Here is a 22,357-nt window from a genome sequence, read left to right as displayed (position 1 = left end):
ACTCTGTGCAACCCCATAGACGGCAGCCCACCAGGCTCCCCCATCTCTGGGATTCTCCAGGCAAGAACACTGGAGTGGGTTGCCATTTCCCTCTCCAATGCATGAAAGTGAAAAGTGAAAGTGAAGTCGTTCAGTCGTGTCCGACTCTTAGCGACCCCATGGACTGCAGCCTACCAGGCTCCTCCGCCCATGGGATTTTCCAGACAAGAGTACAGAAGTGGGTTGCCATTGCCTTCTCCAAACCACTCACTAGCCAGTGCAATTGTTTAATTGTTTTTAAGATGACTTCTGCATTCAATAAGCAGTGTTATGAGTTTAGGAAAGTGTATTCTCATTTCTCGAAGTTTGTTTCACAACAGAGTATTAAATTCAAGAAATATTTTCAGGGGCTTCCCTGGTGGTCCAGTGGTTAAGAATCCACTTGCAGGGGACATGAGTTTGATCCCTAGTCCAGGAAGATTCCATGTGCCAAGGAGCAATGAGGCTCATGCACCACAACTACTGAGCCCAAGCTCTAGAGCCCAGGAGCTGCAACTGCTGCAGCCCATGCACCCTAGAGCCCGCGCTCTGCAACAAGAGAAGCCACCACAATGAGAAAATGAGAAGACCATGCACCACAGCAATGAATAGCCCCTGCTCCCTGCAACTAGAGAAAGGCCAAACACAACAGCGAAGACCCAGCACAGCCAAAAATAAAGTTGTTTTTTTTTTTTTCTGAAAAGAAATATTTTCAAAATAAAACCTGTGCTTCCCCACATTAGTGGTCCCTCAATCCAGATGCCTATTAAAATCACTTGGGGAGCTTGTTAAAAATTGATTCAGGACATCTCTACTGATTCTGACTCTCCACATGGTGCTCTTCAGTAACTGGATCTTCTTTCAAAGTTTACCAAGGTTTCTTGGCCATAGATTTGGAGACTTCTGCCATAGATATGCCCGTTTCAGGGTTACCTGAAGAAACATATATAGCACTGGTATAAGGATCTTCTTGATGTCTCACCAGGACTCCTCGTCTACTATTTTAGACTTGGCTGTCTCCTGGAATCCATTCTCCTTTCTGTCATCCTGTGCTCTCCACAGGGCTGACTGGGGATATTAATTCTTCCAGGCTGAAACTGTGCTCCTACTACTCCCTGCCTGATGAAGTCAACCCAGGGTGGTGTAACTCAAGTCATTCTTCTGCCATGGCTGGTGGCTGTGCCATGCTAGGGAAAGGGCTCACCTCCCACAAGGTTTAAAAGTTTTCATCAAGTCACACACACAAAAAGTGCTGCTATGCACTTTGATAACGTTTCCAAAATTCCCTTTCTCCAGGAATTTGGTACCAATTTTCTTGAGACTAGGACTGGGGAGTGGGGAGTGGTTCAAGAAGTAATAGATAATTTGAGCAATGTCACCCCACAGAACACTGGGAGCTCTCCCTCACTTATCACCTTTGCCCCTGCCTTCTCATGAGTAATGGGGCCTCGTCAGGATGGAGTTCAGGTCTCTCTTGGGTGGCTCCATAGACCTCATGGACATATTACCCTTGGCATCTCAAATGCCCCAGAGGAGTGTACAGATCTGAAAAGTCATATGATTCCAACTATGTGACATTCTAGAAAAAGGCAAAATTAAGGAGACAATAAAACAATCAGTGGTTTCCAGGAATTGATAGGGAGAAATGAACTGGTAGAGCATAGAGGATTTTTAGAGAAGCAAAAAAATATTTTATGATACCATAATGATAGATGTTATTACACATTTGTCAAACTCATAGAATGTGCAACACCAAGAATGAGCCATATTATAAAACTACGGAGTCTGGGTGATTATGACATGTCGATAGAGACTCATCAATTGTAACAAATGCACCACACTGGTAGGGATGTTCCTAATGGGGGAGGCCATGCATGTGTAGGAGGAAGGGATATTTACATTATAGAGCATGCTCTAAATCACTGTATTTAATCAAAAAACATCCCTTGGACTGCAAGGAGATCCAACCAGTCCATTCTAAAGATCAATCCTGGGTGTTCATTGAAAGGACTGATGCTAAAGCTGAAACTCCAATACTTTGGCCACCTCATGCGACGAGTTGACTCACTGGAAAAGACTCTGATGCTGGGAAGGATTGGGGGCGGGAGGAGAAGAGGACGACAGAGAATGAGATGGCTGGATGGCATCACCGACTCGATGGACATGAGTTTGAATGAACTCCGGGAGTTGGTGATGGACAGGGAGGCCTGGCGTGCTGTGATTCATGGGGTCGCAAAGAGTCGGACACAACTGAGTGACTGAACTGAACTGAACTGAACTGAAACAGAGTAATAGAATACAATCAGAACTAATCTGGGATATTTATGGAGGTCAACTGATAAAGCTGGTTTTTTTTAAAGAAGACAAAGAGGGACTTGCCTGGTGGGTCAGCAGTTAAGACTCTGGCACTTCCAGTGCAAGGGGCATGGGTTCAATCCCTGGTCAGTGAACTAAGATCCCACATGCCACAAGGCCTAGGCAAAAATGTTTTTAATAAATATAAATAAAAATTAAAAATACAAAGAAATTTAGCCCAGATTAATTGCAAATATATGTCATTGAAAAGGAACTTTGAAAAAAGACACTTTTAAAAGTCACAGAGTAAAGGTTACCTTGTGGTGATCACAGTTATACCAGTAAAAACAAATGAAAAACAAAATAACTCCCTGCTGCTGCTGCTAAGTCACTTCAGTCGTGTCCAACTCTGTGTGACCCCACAGACGGAAGCCCACCAGGCTCCCCCTTCCCTGGGATTCTCCAGGCAAGAATACTGGAGTGGGTTGCCATTTGCTTCTCCAATGTGTGAAAGTGAAAAGTGAAAGTAAAGTCACTCAGTCGTGTCTGACCCTTAGAGACCCCACGGACTGCAGCCTACCAGGCTCCTCCATAAATGGGATTTTCTAGGCAAGAGTACTGGAGTGGCTTGCCACTGCCCTCTCCGAAATAACTCCCTAATGTTATGTAAATGGATAACTGTGGCTTGGGTTACAGATTCAAACACACTGTGTCTGAAAGAGGTGAGGATTACCTCTTTCGAGGTGCTATGTCAAATTGTGTTCGAGGATGTAGAAAAAAGGCCTGGATGTCACATATCCAAGTGAAAACCTTTAATAAATTCATTTCATAAACTGAGAGTTAAAAATGCAATATTTCTAATTTAAAACATTGATTTTGAATATATATGTAAAACTACATTAATAAGCTATACACAGAAGTAGAAAAGTGACTAATTTATCTAAATCATTGTAAGTTCATATAATCATTTAATTTTTTTGAACTTTTCATTAGAAAAGGAAAATTTCCCTCCTTATGTAGTCTCTCTAAGTACCAGGAATAGTATAGACACTTAGCTGTATTGTGGGCTGCCTACTGTGAAACAGTCTTTTCTAATACACTGGCTTGCTAGAGTCTCTAAGGGACCTGGTAGCTTTGTTTTGGTATTTATCAGAGCCCACTTTCCAAACAGAGTGCCCAACTTCCTTGATTCAATGAGTTCTCTTTGCAGAAAGAAGGCTGTGAGACAAATGTACAAATACAAATAATTAAAGGTTAAGTGTAGAGACACACATTCTTTTTTCCAGTGTTCCTAGACTATGACAAAATTCCTATCCCTCAGTTGGTGGGTTGGTATTTTGAGTATTATTTTTCTTGGGTTGTGGATGCAATATTGTGAGGTCAGAGCCATATATCATATCATATTCTCATCACTCCACAATACTCTTCCCCACCCACCCAGTCCTCACCCCCAGACCTCTCCTCTTGGCCCCATCCTTGGAGAGAAAACCAAGTTATCAGCACCACATAATTATCAAATGCTCAGTGTAGTAGGAAGGACAGGAAAGAAATCTCTGATTAAACAAAGCATCAGCTTTGCTGTTCTGTACAGGATCCTTAATCTAGATACAATTTCAAGCTGTTGTGCCAGATACAGAACCTGCAAAATGGACATAAATATTAGCCTCTGTGTTGGCAGTTCTTTCAATATGACTGGTGCTATCTCTATATACTTATAAATATGATACAATTATTTCTTCATCAAACAAAATTCTTGGCTATGACTTTGTCAAGAATGGAATAAAAACAAAGGGAGAACTATGCAGCCTCTCTGCAATACACTAGCTCATTTTGGTTACAATCTTCCAACTTCCAAAGGGGAATTTGGAGCTCCAATTATATGGAGCACTGTTTCGTATTTCTCATGACAGACGTAGGCCACTGAGAATTACATAAATGGTGCTGGCTGGCAGAAAGAAGAGCGGCATTCCTCACCCCTTTCTTCTCTCTGCCAGGCTTACACACCCTCTCAGAGGAGAAAGCACAACTTTGCTGACCCTTTTAGGGACAAGTCGCCCTGGAACAAGTAAGCAAGCCAACTCTTGAAAATATTCTGTAAAAGCAAACAGTGAAATATCCCGGGTGTGGCAACCCTGCACACACATTTTCCCACTTAGCACCGATGTTCCTCTCTGCTTTGAAATTGCCAGACAGGCAATTCTGTCCATCAACAGGTACCCCGTAACCAGCTCTAACTGTGTCCATTGTCTCCTCCTACTCCTACTGCTCCAAACACCTTGATCCAGAAGACACATAAGCATCCTGCCTATAGAATCCAATATTCTAAAACCTATGCACAACTTTGATTTTCAAGAATTTTACAGCTAGGGAGCTTAGGTGGGGCTTAGAGACTTTCCAGTCCCAAAATTGTAAATTCAAATTCCTAATGGGGTCGGGGAGGTACTATAAATGAGAACAGAAAGTCACATATGAGGCAATAGGGAGTGGTGAGAACTGAAGCAAACTGCCTAAGAACAGTCCCTCTGATTCTAATCCAGCATTCCCATTTCACAGATGAATAAACTCATCCCCAAAAAGCGAAGTAATTTGTCATGATAAAAATTCAGTTTAGCTCACTTTCCACCAAACAGGTTGCCCTTAGGTCAGAAATGAAGATTATAATTTTTCTCAGATCTTCAGGGCTCTTGTTTGGGGGTACACAAAACTTGTTTTAAGAAATTGAAAATGCCATCTTCCCAGAAATATGCCCTCCAAGACTCACTTCACACCATGGGCTGTGGCCAAGGCCACATTCATTCTTAGGAATGTTCTGTCTAGGGAGGATTCCTGGGATGTGATCTGTGGTCAGTGAGAAAGCCCTTTTGATCCCAGCCACAAAAATGCTGCTGAACTCAGAAACTTTCTCTCCATAAATCAGAGTCCTCCCGGGAATGGCCGGGTGTGGCTTCCCACGCAGGTGCCCGGTTGCTCCAGCACTCCTAAGGGGGCACTCCCTCACTTTGAAAGTCTTCTAGGAGCTGCTGGAGTCAAAATGGTAAATCCATACGATTCTACATTCACATACGAATTCTTCCTGACTTTCCGGGCATCTGTTTTGTTCATTCCTAGCAGCCAGGTGTGAGTGCCTGTCTGCCTTCCTTCTGTTTGCTATTTCATGTCTAACCTTCAACTCTGAATTTGGCTCAGCTTGGGAACATAGGCCAAAGAGTTCCTTGTATACACTGCTTTTAATTTGTCCAAGGATTCCGAAAGTAGCAGTGATCCAAATAGTTTAAGAAGTCAAAATATTGCTGCAGCCTGGGTCTAGCAAGCTGGCTGAAGGCTGACTGGTGAATTTGGAATCTCCCTTCAGGGATACCCATGTGCCTCTAGGAGACAAGCTCTTCCCTTTGCCAGCAACTAACTTCCCGCTCAGACCAGCATGAGGTCAGTGTAAGAGACCTGCCAGGAGGACTTGAAGCCAGGTCCTGTTTTAAAGGCTCAGACACCCACAGCAGCTATGAGGATTTTCAATAACTCACACCCCAGGCTGCTTAAAAGTACATATTCTTAGGTCCCATTTTCATAGAAGACATAACAATAGTAGTATTTACTGAACACTCAATGGGCTTTAGATACCACGACAAGTATTAATACTTTACAGAAATTTGTTTCATTTAATCCTCACAATAGCCCTATGGAATGAGGGTGGTGCTATCAACAAGTGAAGCAAATCATAATTACCACAATTACGATCTCCATTATGCAGTTGGGGAAACTGAACTTTAGAAAGGATCAGTCAATTTGCCCAAGTTCACCAAACTATTCAATAGTGAAACAAAACTTAGAATGCACCCATTCTTTTTCCAGGGGACCACAAAGCTACAAACACACATTTCTATTAAGAAACCTCACCAGCTAGGTGATACCTTTGAAACATGCCTGAGCAGTTGTCAAGTAGAGGTTAAGGCCTGTGGGGGCTTGCGGTTAACCAACCAAGAGTGAAGAGGGATGGGGCACCGGTTCCACTTGGATTCCAGGAGTCCCAAATCCATGTATACCTCATGGACAAGCAGAGGATGCAGGCAGAGGATGTGCTGATGCCAGGGGACATGGGTGCTCAGGTAAAGGCCCTTCCACCTGAGACCAGACTCAAAGACCAAGGCTCAGGCCTAGTGGCCTTGGAAAAGCTACAGGGCCACATGCACTTCACACACCTAACAAGATTGCACTGGTGGGAAGTCTGTCTACTGTCTCCTGGTAAAAGGTGAGTGTCTTCTGGGGTTTCCTAGAGGCCAGAGGAGAAGACCTAAACCCACATCACCAGGTCGAGGCAGACAGAGAGCATGAGGCAGGTCATGGCAGCTGCAATCTGCCCTGGCCTTTCCACCACCCACTTCTCTGTCCTTCTCCTTCTCATGCTGAGTCTCAGAAGTGACTCAGAGGAACAGCTAAGGTGACTCAGAGAGAAGTTCTTTCAAGTTCCTAAGAAAACATGCCCATGGCCAACCACGAGGTGCATTTCCTCCCAGCCATGTTATTTTAAAGGCAAATGGGTCTCCAAAACAGAGCCACCATCCCAGCCCTGGGCCAGATCACATTGCAGGCCATGTTTAGTGGAGAGAGGCTGCTTACAGTAAATTCAAGCAGGCTTGAAAAGGTTGATTTATTCTTCTTAGAAGCTGAATCACACCATGTGGATTGGCTGAATCAAATAAGGGATTCTGAGACTCGTTATTCTAAGTGGAACAAACACTGCTGCAAGAGATAGTGGGGCAAGGCCTGGGTGGCTGCTCTTCGGGGCCAGTGATCATGGATTCAAAGGTGGGGACCACTCACACCCTTTTCTTTCCCCCTCCTTACTCTAGGCCCCTGCCTATGGTCTATCAACTCTGGATGGAGAGTTAAAAGGACATGAAGTTAAAATGATCATCTATGTTCTTTTAAGTGGCTGAATAGAGGTGACATATAACATTGCTCAAAATGTCTGCACAGTTGTTTCCTTTATAGTGAAATGAAGCGTTAGTCGCTTAGTCATGTCCAACTCTTTGCAACCCTATGGACTGTAGCCCACCAAGCTCCTCTGTCCATGGGATTTCCCAGGCAAGAATATTGGAATGGGTAGCCATTCCCTTCTCCAGGGGATCTTCCTGACCCAGGGACTGAACTCAGGTCTCTCACATTGCAGGCAGATTCTTTACTGTCTGAGCCACCAGGGAATCACCCTAATATTCTCTTCCTCCTCTCAAAATACTCCAGAAACCTGAGAAAGTAGAACAGTTCTAATATCTCTATTAACAGGAGGCAGAAAAGGCTTCCATGGGCCTCCTTAGCTTAGTCTGTTCGGGCTGCTGTAACCAAATACCATAAACTGGGAAACTTATAAACACGTATATTCATTTTCACAGTTCTGGAGGTTAGAAAGTTCAAGCTCAAGGCACCAGCAGATTTGGTGGTTACTAAGTCTGTTGAAAAACATGAAAACAAAGCACACCACAGCAAACAACCCTCATCAACCAGCTGGTATGATTCCCAGGGTGCCAGCTTTCTCACCCTTTGCCCAGTCAAGCAAATATTCAGGGTCTCCAGCACAATGTAGAACACGCCTGGTGCTAATGATAGTGAGGAACAGAGAGATTCTCACACCTCTTTCTGTTTCAGTAAGTGGAGCTGGGAATCCCTGTCTCCAAGGCTTTTTTGAAACACAAGCCTATTCCCGGGGGACTTGGGGCCCAAGTTCTTCCAATACCTATGAGGTGAAATCCATCTGCTTCTTCTTGGCTTTTTCCTCCACCTCCAGAAGCCTGCCATCCAGCCAATGTGATAGGGCAATCCAAGATCTGTCTTCAAGATCCAGCTACACTCACTGCCATCTTCCACGCTCCAACCTCACCTTCTGTTCTAAGGACACATTTGATTTTGCAAAGTTGAATTTTCCAACTGCTACTCTACTTCATTATTTGAGAGATTAAGGAGAGTTAAGTCTTTCAGTGTTCAAGGTTATTTCCTTAATCTGTCAGAACTCCTAATCATAGAAACACTTTCATACACATATCTCAGAATCAGTCCTCAAGTTCCAGAGTTTGAGAATGACCCATTTTTTTTTCCTCTCAATGAAGAATAGTTTTACAATGCTTTGTGCTCACAGTTCTCAAAGTGCTAATCAGAAGCATGCCAAACCTTCTATTACAAATGTAATGCATGCAGACATACATACAGGGGAATTTTTAATTCTGTTCTTCAAATTTCTGTCACATTTACCCCTAAGAATCTCAAATAACCATTGACCTCTGAGAAGAGGTTTTTACGGGAACTAAAAAAGTCTCAAGACAAAGTTTCCTAAATTCAGTTGTCTTAACTAGCCTGTCTCTCAGATGTTTTAGTTGTCTAACCTTAGTATTTCCAAAAGCTATCATTTCTTTCTTTGGACCCTTCCAGGCTAAATTGAACTAAAGAAGAAAGATGTCAAAACCCTTAAATGCTTCAGACTATGTCCCCCAATCTTATTATGGAAAACAAGAGCTACAAAAACAGATTTGTGTAACTCTTACACTCACAGGCTGAAGGAATAAAATGAAAACAAGCTATTATGTTAATCTTCAGATTAGCCCTCTAGTCTGTCAATGTAATACTGACCAGTAAACAATGTCCATAATTAAACTGTTGTCAGAGACACAAAAGCCCCACGAGCCTGAGCTAATGAGGCAGTATTCAACTCCTTCACAAAGGCTGGCCAAATACAATTCCAGGAATGTTAATGCTGCCAAGTAGCCGGGATGCTCTCAACAGCGGGAAGACCACTGAGTGGAGGTAATTAAGTCTCCAATGCTAGAGAATTCTGCCCCAGTGCTATTTGTTTGTTGAGGACATGTGCTTAGGTGCAAGGAATTGGAAATCTCTGAAACCAAAATGAGCACATTGGGCATCAAAGCACCCCAAGTCCTCCTCTAAGGTCTGTGACATGAATGTGCATGACAAGGGGGCACGGGGGCCACAGTCTCCTAATTGTTCCAGAGACCTTTCAGTCTGGGGGGGACGACATGTCTTGGTATTTATGTAATTAAGTGCACTGAAATCCTCAGCACAGGGTTCCCATGAAGTCTGGCTGCACGTTAACTGGGGCTCAGTAGATTTATTAGAGGACACTTTTCCATTCTTTTTGCTCTGGGAGACAGATGCTCTTCCATAAAATACCCTCATACCGAATAATTTTGTCTAGAAACCGGAGAATCACATCTATTCTTCTCTTCAAGAGAGAATCCCCACTAGGAGAAACACTTTATTTCCCCTTCTGTTTTTCTTGGATTCTCTTGAAAATTCCAATATGTGACCCAAGGCACATTGCAGTAAGAAATATCACACCATGGGAGCCTTTCAACAGAAGGAGTCCTGCACACGACTGATTCCATCACAGGTCCACATTCACTGTCCACTCCTGCAGCCAGGAGCCCCCTCCACAGCTGGCCCAGGGCTGCTACATCCCTAACTCACTCCTGGGGCCCCAAGAGAGCTTCCTGATCCTTCTTTCTGGGGCATCCACCTAGAGAGGTGTTTTTTTTGTTTGTTTTTTTTTTTCCTGCACTGTGATGAGGATGGGAGGAGATAAAACGCGGGGGAAGAGGGCATGACAAACTTGATGTTCCAGCGACATTTCACTGCAGCCTTGAAAATGTCATCAAGAGGTCAAGCTCCCTGGGGGAACGAGATTATGACACTTCTCTACTCTCAGTGATCAAAGGAGAACTGATTCCTGTCACAAAACTTAGAAGAAGGCAGGGAAAATGCTGGACTTGCCACAACCTAGCTCTGATCACTTATTTATTCATTTGAAACCATAAGTCTACTATGAGCTAGGCCCTGAGGATGCAGAGATGAACAAATAGAAACTATCCCTTCACTCCTAGCATTTATTGCCTATTGGAGGAGATACATATTGTTACACATCTAACTATGAAAAGTGCTCTGTGGAACATCAACAAAACCAGAGTGCAAAGGAAGTCACAAGCAAGCAGGCCATCCTTTTCCATATCTGTTCAATGCCAAGGGCTAACAGGAGTTACTCCTAGGTGGTAGGATTGTATACTGGCTTATTGTACTACTGTCTCTTTGTGCATTTTACTTGGGAGTTAGATAGTTTAATAATGCAGACCACAGGTGTGGAGGTAAACCAGCTAGCTGATCTTGAGCAATTTATTTAAACTCTCGGAACCTTGGTTTCCATGCTGTAAAACAGAGGTAATGCCAGTCCCTTCTTCATTGGCTGATTGAAAGGATTAAACAGAATGAACATCCAAAGTGGGTGCATATTACAGAGCAGATACCCCAAGAATACATTATGTCTACAAAAAGAAAGAAAATATGTCAAGTTACTCATGGTTGTTTTTGATGAGGGCATTGTTCCACATCGTCTCTACCATCCTAGCCCCTGTCACTACAAGGATCCCATCTTTACAACTATAGCTCTTCTTTCTGTATGACTGGCATGTTCCAGGTCCCTTGTTGAGGACAACATTGGATTCTACTTCGGAGGCTAATGGAATCACTCCCTAAATCAGGCATCCCCAACCTCCAGAATCTAATGCCTGATGATCTGAGGTGGAGCTTATGTGATCATAATAGAAATAAAGTACACAATAAATGTAATATACTTGAATCACCCAGAAGTCACCCCTCCCACCCTGGTCCATGGAAAAAAATTGTCTTCCACAAAACTGGTCCTTGGTGCCAAAAATGTGAGAGGACATTTCTAAATGTCCTCTGATTTTTCTCTTCACAACTCTTCTGAGATGGTTTTCTCTCCAAGCAATGTCGCTACTCCAAAGTGTACATGGGCGTGGGGCTGGAGTTTGGGATTCAGAGATTGGGATTGAGGAGAGAAGGGTGGTAACCACTTCATCCACACCCCATCTCCCCCATCCAAGTCCTGCCCAAGACTGAGTTTAATCATAAATACAAATATCATCATTGGTCATGAAATAATCTGGCTTTTTTGAAAATACAGCCGCAGAACTTGACTTGCTGACCTCTCACGACAATGCATTCCACAGATTTCATGATGGCTTTTCAGCTTTTAAAATATGGCTAAGTTAATAAATAACTTACCAGCCCCAAATTCCTACATACCCCATTTCTTCCAACTTTTTGTGACGGTGACCTCTGGCAAAACTCAATGAGAAGACAGAGCGACCCAGTCATCCTCCTTATCACATAAATATCAGGAACTCATCCCCCAAAATGCATCCAGACAGTGGGCTGGAAAACATATCTGCTGCAGCTCTGGGGGGTCCTTCCTGGTCCCCTCTCTTCAGGAAGCAAGAATGTCCTAGAAGAAAATGGGGAAGGTTACCAGACCTATGATTTTGAGCCAGTTATGGGCTAGAAATGCTACGTAAAATTTAAATAAATAACTCTACTTTCATGATACTCCACTCCAGACATTTTCAGTCACCCAAAAGGATGGGTCTCATGTCCTAATTCAACCAAAAAAGAAAACCGTTCCATTACTATGATACATTATCATCAAAAGTACTGTCAATAGCCTAATTCCTAACAGGGGTCTGTTTTAATAAAGGCAAAGTTTCAAGCAAAGTCTCCATCCAAAAGTGAAGATTTGGGGACTTCCTTGGCTGTCCAGTGGTTAAGTGCTTCCAGTGGGCAAGGGGTTCTACCCTTGGTCAGGGAATTAAGATACTACATCGTAAGTGGCACAGTCCCCCCCACAAAAAAAGTGAAGGTTTTGCTGCAGTGGAAAACACCTCACTCCACCACATCTGAGCTGTGTGACTTTAGCTAAATCTCCCACTCTCTTTGAACCTCAATTTCTCCCTCTTTGAAAGAAGGATAAAACTTTTGACTATTTTCATGGGAGAGTAAGCCAGGGTGAGGAGATAGTTAAGCACACACTACAGTCAGACAGCCCAGGTCCAAACCCTAGCTCTGCCACTAATGCTTGAGGGTTTTGGGGAAGTTGTACAGCCTCTCTGCCTCAGTTTCCCAGCCATAAGGTAAGGTAGTCATATCTCCTTCCTCACAGGCTTGTGGTGATGACACGTCAGTTCATCTATGAAAAGCACTTAGAATACTGTCTGGCAGATGGTAAGCCAAATAAGCTGTAGCTATCACTGTTACTATTATATATTAATAGGATTCAGCTCAGTTCAGTTCAGTTCAGTCACCCAGTCATGTCCAACTCTTTGAGACCTCATGGACTGCAACATGCCAGGCTTCCCTGTCCATCACCAACTCCTGGAGCCTACTCAAACTCATGTCCATTGAGTCGGTGATGCCATCCAACCATCTCATCCTCTGTTGTCCATTTCTTCTCCCACTATCAATCTTTCCCAGCATCAGGGTCTTTTCCAGTGAATCAGTTCTTCGCATCAGGTAGCCAAAGTATTGGAGTTTCAGCTTAAGCATCAGTCCTTCCAATGAATATTCAGGATTGATTTCCTTTAGGATGGATTGGTTGGATCTCCTTGCTGTCCAAGGGACGCTCAAGAGTCTTCTCCAACACCACAGTTTAAAAGCATCAATTCTTCGGTGCTCAGCTTTCTTTATAGCTCAACTCTCACACGCATACATGACTATGGGAAAAACCATAGCTTTGACTAGATGGACCTTTGTTGACAAAGTAATATCTCTGCTCTTTAACATGCTGTCTAGGTTGGTCATAACTTTCTTCTAAGGAGCAAGTGTCTTTTAATTTCATGGCTGCAGTCAGCATCTTCAAGAATTTTGGAGCCCCCCAAAATAAAGTCTGTCACTGTTTCCATTGTTTCCTCATCTATTTGTCATGAAGTGATGGGACCAGATGCCATGATCTTAGTTTTCTGAATGTTGAGTTTTAAGCCAACTTTTTCACTTTCCTCTTTCGTTTTCATCAAGAGGCTCTTTAGTTCTTCGTTGTCTGCCATAAGGGCGGTATCATCTGCATATCTGAGGTTATTGATATTTCTCCCAGCTTAAGAATCATTATTATTACTATTAATCATATGTCAGCACTGTGCCCTCAAGAGATGTTTCAACAGAAAACAAGGAAAAAAGGAACTAACACTTAGAATCATGTATTCTGTGCACCATCCTCACAACAACCCTATAAGCTAGTTGTACCTTATTATCCATGTTTACATCTGAAACATTTAAGGCTCAATTAAATTAAGAAAATTATCCAAATCGTAATGCTGTTAGTAAAAGATAGGAATGATTTCTACATTGAACAAAGAAATTTAATGAGCACCTGCTAAATGGTGAGAGAAATGTTAAGGATAGGAAATACAAAGATAAGTGTGATCCAGTCCTAGATCCTCTAAGGGGCTTATGGAGACAGATAAGCATTGAGTTTTCTGTGCAGGTGGGAGAGAGATCAGAAAAGAGGACCTTGAAATGAGCAGGACAAGGATGGATGGCCAAGCAGGACAATCCACAGGCTGTTCTGAGACACAGAGCGGGAGGCTGGCAGAGCAGTGGGAGAGATGTTGGAGAAGAGTTGTTGAAGGGATGAAGACAGGTGCTGAATCTCACAGGTGGGTGGGACTTCATCCCACAAAGAGGGTCAGCAGGTGTAATTCAGGCAAAGGGGACCCCAAAGGTAAGGCACCAAAGAGAAAGACAGCCTGGTTCAAAATGGGAGCACTAAGCAGTCAGCGTTGCTGAACCCCGCCTCCGATGTCCAATGTGTGGAGGAGATGGGGCTGGGAGCACGTTTGTAAAACCAGGAGCGAAGAGGAGGCCAGACTCCATTCACCCAAGGATTTTACGCAGGGCCTTGGTCAGATTTGCACTTTGAATCATGATGACTGTGTGGAGGGTGGGTTTGCAGTGCCTGAGAAGAAATAAGAAACTGGCTCAGAAGACTGCTGCAATAATCCAGAGGAGGCACAGAGAGGGCCTGGACCCACTGGAGAGCAGGGGTCAAGGGGCCAAGCTGCACCGCACGGAAGCTCAGCGTGAGGAGGAAGACAGACTTTCTAGCTGGGGAGACCAAGTAGGTGAAAGGCTAACCAACTGAACAAAAAGATACAGGAGGCAGAACAAGTCTGGAGAGAGATTCTTATAACGATGAGATTGAAAAAGGTTTTGGTGCCCACGATTGAGTGGCGAAGGCAAACATTTAAGCAAGTGCAGGGGATAGTGAAATTGTACACAAAGAGACACAGGCATCTCCTGAGGGCAGCCAGGCCCCCTGAATGGTGAGGGGAGAAGCCTCCATCAGAGGCTGAGGGAGTAACTGGCTTTATTTCTGTGTTGTGAGAGTCCAAGAAAGGGCTAGGAGAAGATGCTGCAGGTCTGCTTCCACATAGCAGCCCACCGGACCACCATAGTCAGAGTTCACTAGTTGTGAGAAGAAGCCACAGGGAGTTAAGTGAGATAATGAGTTCTAATCAAGATAATAGAGAAGCACAGCCACAGTTTTAGGTAGGCATATGAAGGTGCCATGTCTTCCACGATTCAGGAACTCTGAAGAGTCCTAAAAGGCTCTTTGGGTTTAGGCAGGCATACTGCAGAGAATCAAGGATTTCTACTTTGAAAACATGTCAGGCTAAAGATTTTGAAATCCACCAGCTATAAAAAAGTTTTTTCAAGAATAAACATACATATACACACATACCAAACACATACACGTATATATAATATTTTAAGGTATATTATCTATTATACTGCACATACAGATAATAATCATGTATCATGTTAATTATAATATATAAAAGTTATATAATCATGTAGACATACATTGAAAGTGAAAGTCGCTCAGTCTTGTCCGACTCTTTGCGACCCCATGGACCATACAGTCCATGGAATTCTCCAGGCCAGAATACTGGAATGGGTAACCTTTCCCTTCTCCAGAGAATCTTCCCAGCCCAGGGATCAAACCCAGATCTCCTGCAGTGCAGGCAGATTCTTTACCAGCTGAGCCACAAGGGAAGCCCAAGAATACTGGAGTGGGTAGCCTATCCCTTCTCCAGAGGATCTTCCTGACCCAGGAATCAAGCTGGAGTCTCCTTCATTGCAGGCGGATTCTTTACCAACTGAACTATCAGGAAAGCCCCATTTTAAAAAATAAAATTGAAATAATGACAGAACTGCTAAGAAGCTAAGACTGAGATGAGAGTTGAGTGAGTTCAAATGCAGCCATTGTGAATGAGAGGAAGCCAGGTTGCAGACCTATTTGCACAGTGCTAGGGAGTTGGTGATAGACAGGGAGGCCTGCCGTGCTGTGATTCATGGGGTTGCAAAGAGTCGGACACAACTGAGCGACTGAACTGAACTGAGGATTCATAGGGGGTATTCCTTCAGGAAAATGGTGAAGCAAAGAGAGCCTTTCCAGCAATAGCAAGCACAAAAGAAAACTTGGCTTTGGATTGAGGTTGAAAAAAAAAAAATTGTCCTCTGAGATTTCAAAACACCCGAACAGGCCATGTACCAGGTTCCAAGCGAGAAATCACACTAGAGCACTTAGAAGAGAATGCCACTTAAACTGGACTCAGGTCTGCGATGCCCCCAGGCACTTGGGGAAGACAAGTGGAAATCCACCCAGAGAAACCAACCTTCAACCCAGATCCTGCAGCATCCTCTCAGAGATAATGCCAACAAATATGAATTCACACAAACTCACAATCAAAAATTACAAAATCCACCAGGAGGCAAGCACCCATGAACAAGAAATAATACACAATAGAACCAGACCTATAAGGGATTCAGAAAATTGCAATGTCAGATTCTAAATGAAAGGTAAGGATGCTTAATATTTTTAAACAATGGAGCTATGAATAAGGAGGAAGAGACTAAAACAAACAAACAAAAAAAAATGACTTGGACAAATCTGAAAAAGAACTGAGAGTAACTTATAGTCGTGGAAATAATTGTTATTTAAAACACAGTGAAACCACAAGGATACCATCTGCCAAATCCTGAATGTGGGAAATTCCACAGGACAAATGACCTGGTTCTCCAACAACTATTCTAGATGGCAAGGAGGAAAACAAAGGGAATGGAACTGTTATAGACTGAAGGAGGTATAAAAGACCTCAGCCAAATGCAGCATGAGGACACGGATTCAAGTAAACCAAATCTAAAATATTGTTAAGAAATTATATTTATAGAGAACTGTTTGAGGGACTACAAATATTTATGTTGACTGTGCTAAAATGAGCTTTTGTCTTAGACTGAGGGACAGTATAAGAAACAGCCATATACCTGCTCTGTGCAGTTTTCACCATATAACACCATCTGGGATAATATAGGGTAATAATATCTTTACCCTATGGTGTGTCTTAATGAAGACCTATGGGAGGATTCGCTTTCAAGTCTCCATAGAAAGACTGCTTTTCCTAAACTGATTCATTTTTATCTCAAGGATGCTACAGCTCTTGAAATCATGACTGTTTTTTCTTTTTACTTTGGTCTTTAGGAAACTCAAAATCAAATATGCAGTCCACCTCAAGCAGCTGCACAGAACAATTTGGGATACATTCCTGTGTGCTGTTTGATCCCAAATTAGCTCTATTTGCCTTTCCTGGATTCCCTTAACTGTAAAGTTTATCCTTTGCATATTTTTTATAATCTACCTCAAGGTTTAAATAAAATGGTTCAGTTCAGTTCAGTTCAGTCGCTCGTCGTGTCTGACTCTCTGCAACCCCATGAATCACAGCATGCCAGGCCTCCCTGTCCATCACCAACTCCCGGAGTTCACTCAAACTCATGTCCATCAAGTCAGTGATGCCATCCAGCCATCTCATCCTCTGTCATCCCCTTCTCCTCCCGCCCCCAACCTTTCCCAGCATCAGAGTCTTTTCCAGTGAGTCAACTCGTCGCATGAGGTGGCCAAAGTATTGCAGTTTAAGCTTTAGCATCAGTCCTTTCAATGAACACCCAGGATTGATCTCCTTTAGAATGGACTGGTTGGATCTCCTTGCAGTACAAGGGACTCTCAAGAGTCTTCTCCAACACCACAGTTCAAAAGCATCAATTCTTCGGCGATCAGCTTTCTTCACAGTCCAACTCTCACATCCATACATGACCACGGGAAAAACCATAGCCTTGACTAGATGGACTTTGTTGGCAAAGTAATGTCTCTGCTTTTTAATATACTATCAAGGTTGGTCATAACTTTCCTTCCAAGGAGTAAGCGTCTTTTAATTTCCTGGCTCCAGTCAGCATCTGCAGTGATTTTGGAGCCCCAAAAAATAAAGTCTGACACTGTTTCCACTGTTTTTCCATCTATTTCCCATGAAGTGATGGGACCAGATGCCATGATCTTTTGTTTTCTGAATGTTGAGCTTCAAACCAACCTTTTCACTCTCCTCTTTCACTTTCATCAAGAGGCTTTGGAGTTCCTCTTCACTTTCTGCCATAAGGGTAGTGTCATCTGCATATCTGAGGTTATTGATATTTCTCCCAGCAATCTTGATTCCAGCTTGTGCTTCTTCCAGCCCAGCGTTCCTCATGATGTACTCTGCATATAAGTTAAATAAGCAAGGTGACAATATACAGCCTTGACGCACTCCTTTTCCTATTAGGAACCAGTCTGTTGTTCCATGTACAGTTCTGACTGTTGCTTCCTGACCTGCATACAGGTTTCTCAAGAGGCAGGTCAGGTGGTCTGGGATTCCCATCTCTTTCAGAATGTTCCACAGTTTATTGTGATCCACACAGTCAAAGGCTTTGGCATAGTCAATGAAGCAGAAATAGATGTTTTTCTGGAACTCTCTTGCTTTCTCCATGATCCAGCGGATGTTGGCAATTTGATCTCTGGTGCCTCTGCCTTTTCTAAAACCTGCTTGAACATCTGGGAGTTCACGGTTCACATATTGCTGAAGCCTGGCTTGGAGAATTTTGAGCATGACTTTACTAGCATGTGAGATGAGTGCAATTGTGCGGTAGTTTGAGCATTCTTTGGTGTTGCCTTTCTTTGGGATTGGAATGAAGACTGACCTTTTCCAGTCCTGTGGCCACTGCTGAGTTTTCCAAATTTGCTGGCATATTGAGTGCAGCACTTTCACAGCATCATCTTTCAAGATTTGAAATAGCTCAACTGGAATTCCATCACCTCCACTAGCTTTGTTCGTAGTGATGCTTTCTAAGGCCCACTTGACTTCACATTCCAAGATGTCTGGCTCTAGGTCAGTGATCACGTTATCATGACTATCTTGGTCGTGAAGATCTTTTTGGCGCAGACGCGAGAGACGCCGGCCCCGGCAGCACAGACGCGAGAAATAAAATGGTAAACCACGTCAAATTCTTGGTGTCTAATTTAGGAGGAACCCAATATTTATATAAGCTTTGGGGAGTGTTTAGAGATGCTACATATAATGTGCATAACACCTAGACACTCAACAAAAGTGTTTTTGTCTAAATTAAGCTATAGTTCTTTAAAGGCACAAAACTATATCTTCTTCAACTTTATATCAACTTTATTTCAACTGTATACAACTCTACATTTGACTTGTAGAGTTAACTGGTATGTTTCAGAGTGAAAGAACTAGAGCATCATTAAGATCTCACACAATAATGTAAATCTCTAAGCTTTACTGACAAGAATGAATCAAGCTACATTTTTTGGAGCCAGTGTTTGAATCTATGCAGTAGATTTTCATAACCCGCTAAGATACAAGGTTCCTGAAACAGAAATAGATACTGATGGGTACTTCATAGGTTAATAATACATTCCATTGTATTGCATTGCAATCCTAAATAGATTAAAAATATAGCTCAGATGAATATGGAAGATGCAAGTCATGGCAAATTCATGAGACTCCCTCCTCTTTTAAATCTATTCTGTTTCTGAAGTTTTCATCAGACTCATATACTGTTCATCCTAGACTATCATGTATGGTAACTTGGAATCCGACTCCATATGAAATTCCATAGATCCCATTTTCTGTTTGCCCTCAGTTCAGTTCAGTTCAGTCACTCAGTTATGTCCGACTTCTTGTGACCCCATGGACTGCAGCACACCAGAATTCCCTGTCCAGCACCAACTCCCAGAGCTTGCTTAAGCTCAAGTTTATCAAGTCTGTGATGCCATCCAACCAGCTCTGTTGTCCCCTTCTCCTCCTGCCCTCAATCTTTCCCAGCATCAGAGTCTTTTCCAAAGAGTCAGTTCTTCACATCAGGTGGCCAGAGTATTAGAGCTTCAACTTCAGCATCAGTCCTTCCAATAAATATTCAGGACTGATTTCCTTTAGGATTGACTTGTTTGAACTCCCTGCAGTTCAAGGGATTCTCAAGAGTCTTCTCCAATACCACAGTTCAAAAGCATCATTCTTCAGTGCTCAACTTTCTTTATGGTCCAGCTTTCATATCTATACATGACTACTGGAAAAACCATAGCTTTGACTAGATGGACCTTTGTTGGCAAAGTAATGTCTCTGCTTTTTAATATGCTGTCTAAGTCAGTCATAGCTTTTCTTCCAAGGAACAAGTGTCTTTTAATTTCATGGCTGCAGTCACCATCTTCAAGAATTTTGGAGCCCCCCAAAATAAAGTCTGTCACTGTTTCCATTGTTTCCTCATCTATTTCCCATGAAGTGATGGGACTGGATGCCATGATCTCAGTTTTCTGAATGTTGAGTTTTAAGCCAACTTTTTCTCTCTCCTCTTTCACTTTCATCAAGAGGCTTTTGAGTTCCTCTTCACTTTCTGCCATAAGGGTGGTGTCATCTGCATATCTGAAGTTATTGATATTTCTCCCGGCAATCTCTATTCCAGCTTGTGCTTCTTCCAGCCCAGCATTCCTCATGATGTACTCTGCATAAAAGTTAAATAAGCAAGGTGACAATATACGGCCTTGATGTACTCCTTTCCCAATTTGGAACCATTCTTTTGTTCCATGTCTGGTTCTAACTGTTGCTCCTAGACCTACATACAGGTTTCTCAGGGGGCAGGTAAGGTGGTCTGGTATTCCCATCTCTTTAAGAATTTTCCACAGTTTATTGTGATCCACATAGTCAAAGGCTTTAACATAGTCAATGAAGCAGAAGTAGGTATTTTTCTGGAACTCTTTGCTTCTTCTATGATCCAATGGATGTTGGCAATTTGATCTCTGGTTCCTCTGCATTCTCTGAATCCAGCTTGAACATCTGGAAGTGCTTGGTTCACGTACTGTTGCCGCCTACCTTGGAGAATTTTGAGCATTACTTGGCTAGCGTGTGAGATGAGTGCAATTGTGCGGTAGTTTTAACATTCTTGGCATTGCCTTTCTTTGGGATTGGAATGAAAACTGATCCTTTCCAGTCCTGTGGCCACTGCTGAGTTTTCCAAATTTGCTGGCATAATGAGTGCGGCACTTTAACAGTATCATCTTTTAGAATTTGAAATAGCTCAGCTAGAATTCCCTCCCCTCCACTAGCTTTGTTCATAGTGATGCTTCCTAAGGCCCACTTGACTTCACACTCCAAGATGTCTGGCTCTAGGTGAGTGATCACACCGTCATGATTATCTGGGTCATGAAGATCTTTTTTGTATAGTTCTTCTGTGTATTCTTGCCACCTCTTCTTAATATCTTCTGCTTCTGTTAGGGCCATACTGTTTCTGTCCTTTACTTTGCCCATCTTTGCATGAAACTTTCCACTGGTAGCTCTAATTTTCTTGAAGAGATCTCTAATCTTTCCCAGTCTATTGTTTTCCTCTATTTTTTTGCATTGATCACTGAAGAAGGCTTTCTAATCTGTCCTTGCTGTTCTTTGAAACTCTGCATTCAGATGGGTATATCTTTCCTTTTCTCCTTCACCTTTCACTTCACAGCCCGAAAAAGACTAGGATCTAAAAAGCAGAGATGCAAATGATAAGGCAGGCACCTACAATATGAGTGTCAGTTCCTGGAGAACCAGAGCTATAGTAGAAACGAAAGAAGGGCTGAGCAGGCATGATGCAGGGTACCAAAAGCAACTGCAATGTCTGCGTTTATTATATATTTTAAAGAAGAAGGATTCCCATGTTAGAGGTGAGAAAATCAAGGCTCCGAGAAGTTAATTTACCAGAGGTCCACAAACAGAAAGTGACTGAACCAGAATTTGAATTCAGAGGTACAGATCTCATTCCAAAGCTTAGTCCATACCACCCTGCAATGAAGAGAAGTATTACCAAAAAAATAGAAACAATGTTTTTGAGAGTTTGGAGGAATGAGAACAACAAAGGGAAAAAAGAAAGAAAAAAAACTGAAGGAAAGGAAAGTGATATTTATTGATCAGCTACTATGAGTCAAGCACTTTTACATGCCTTATCTTATTTAAGTCATACAACTGCTTTGTTTGGTAGGACATTTTTTATCCACAGACAAGAGGAGACTCAGAAAAGTAACATGAAGTCACACAGCAAGTAAATAGATAGCTGGGAATCAAACCCACATCTTGTGACCCGAAGTCAGGGACTTCAAAGGCCATTTCTCAAACACAAAGTACCCTTCATTCTCCTAGTTATATTGGATTCTGTTCTTATCTATTTCACCAAATCTCAAGAACTAGTCCAGGAAGGGGTCAAGATTACACTACAGGCAATCAGAGTTGTCCTGTGCAGAAAGGCTAGGGTGACCAATCATCCTTGCTTCCCCAGGTCTGAAGCATTTTTCAGGATATAGGACTTTCAGTTACTGAGACAATTACAGGCAGATAGTGATGGGTGAATTCAGTGACTCAACCAAAGAGGGATTCATCCACCAAGTGGTGGTTTAGTCACTAAGTTGTGTCCGACTCTTACAACCCCATGGACTGTAGCCCACCAGGTTCCTCTGTCCATTGGATTCTCCAAGCAAAAATATTAGAGTGGGTTGCATGCCCTCCTCCTCCAGGAGATCTTCCCAACCCAGGGATCAAACCTGCATCTCTTATGTCTTCTGCATTGGCAGGCAGGTTCTTTACCACTAGCACCACCTGGGAAGCTCATCTACGTGTAGAGAAGTACACAAATCACAAATACACAGTTCATATTTTTTTAAAAAAACTGAACACTCTTGTAACAAGCACCTAGATCAAGAAACAAAATACATAATACCAATCCTTCACTGCCTCTCCAGAGATAAACCATTATCTTGACTTCCACAACTGCCTGTTTTTGAAATGCATACAAATGA

Source organism: Moschus berezovskii, chromosome 9 (assembly GCF_049115385.1).
Source record: "Moschus berezovskii isolate FMDL1 chromosome 9, NW_MosBer_1.0, whole genome shotgun sequence".
NCBI classification, from domain to species: Eukaryota; Metazoa; Chordata; class Mammalia; order Artiodactyla; family Moschidae; genus Moschus; species Moschus berezovskii.
The sequence above is the reverse complement of the archived record's forward strand: the minus strand, read 5'-3'. Positions refer to the sequence as shown.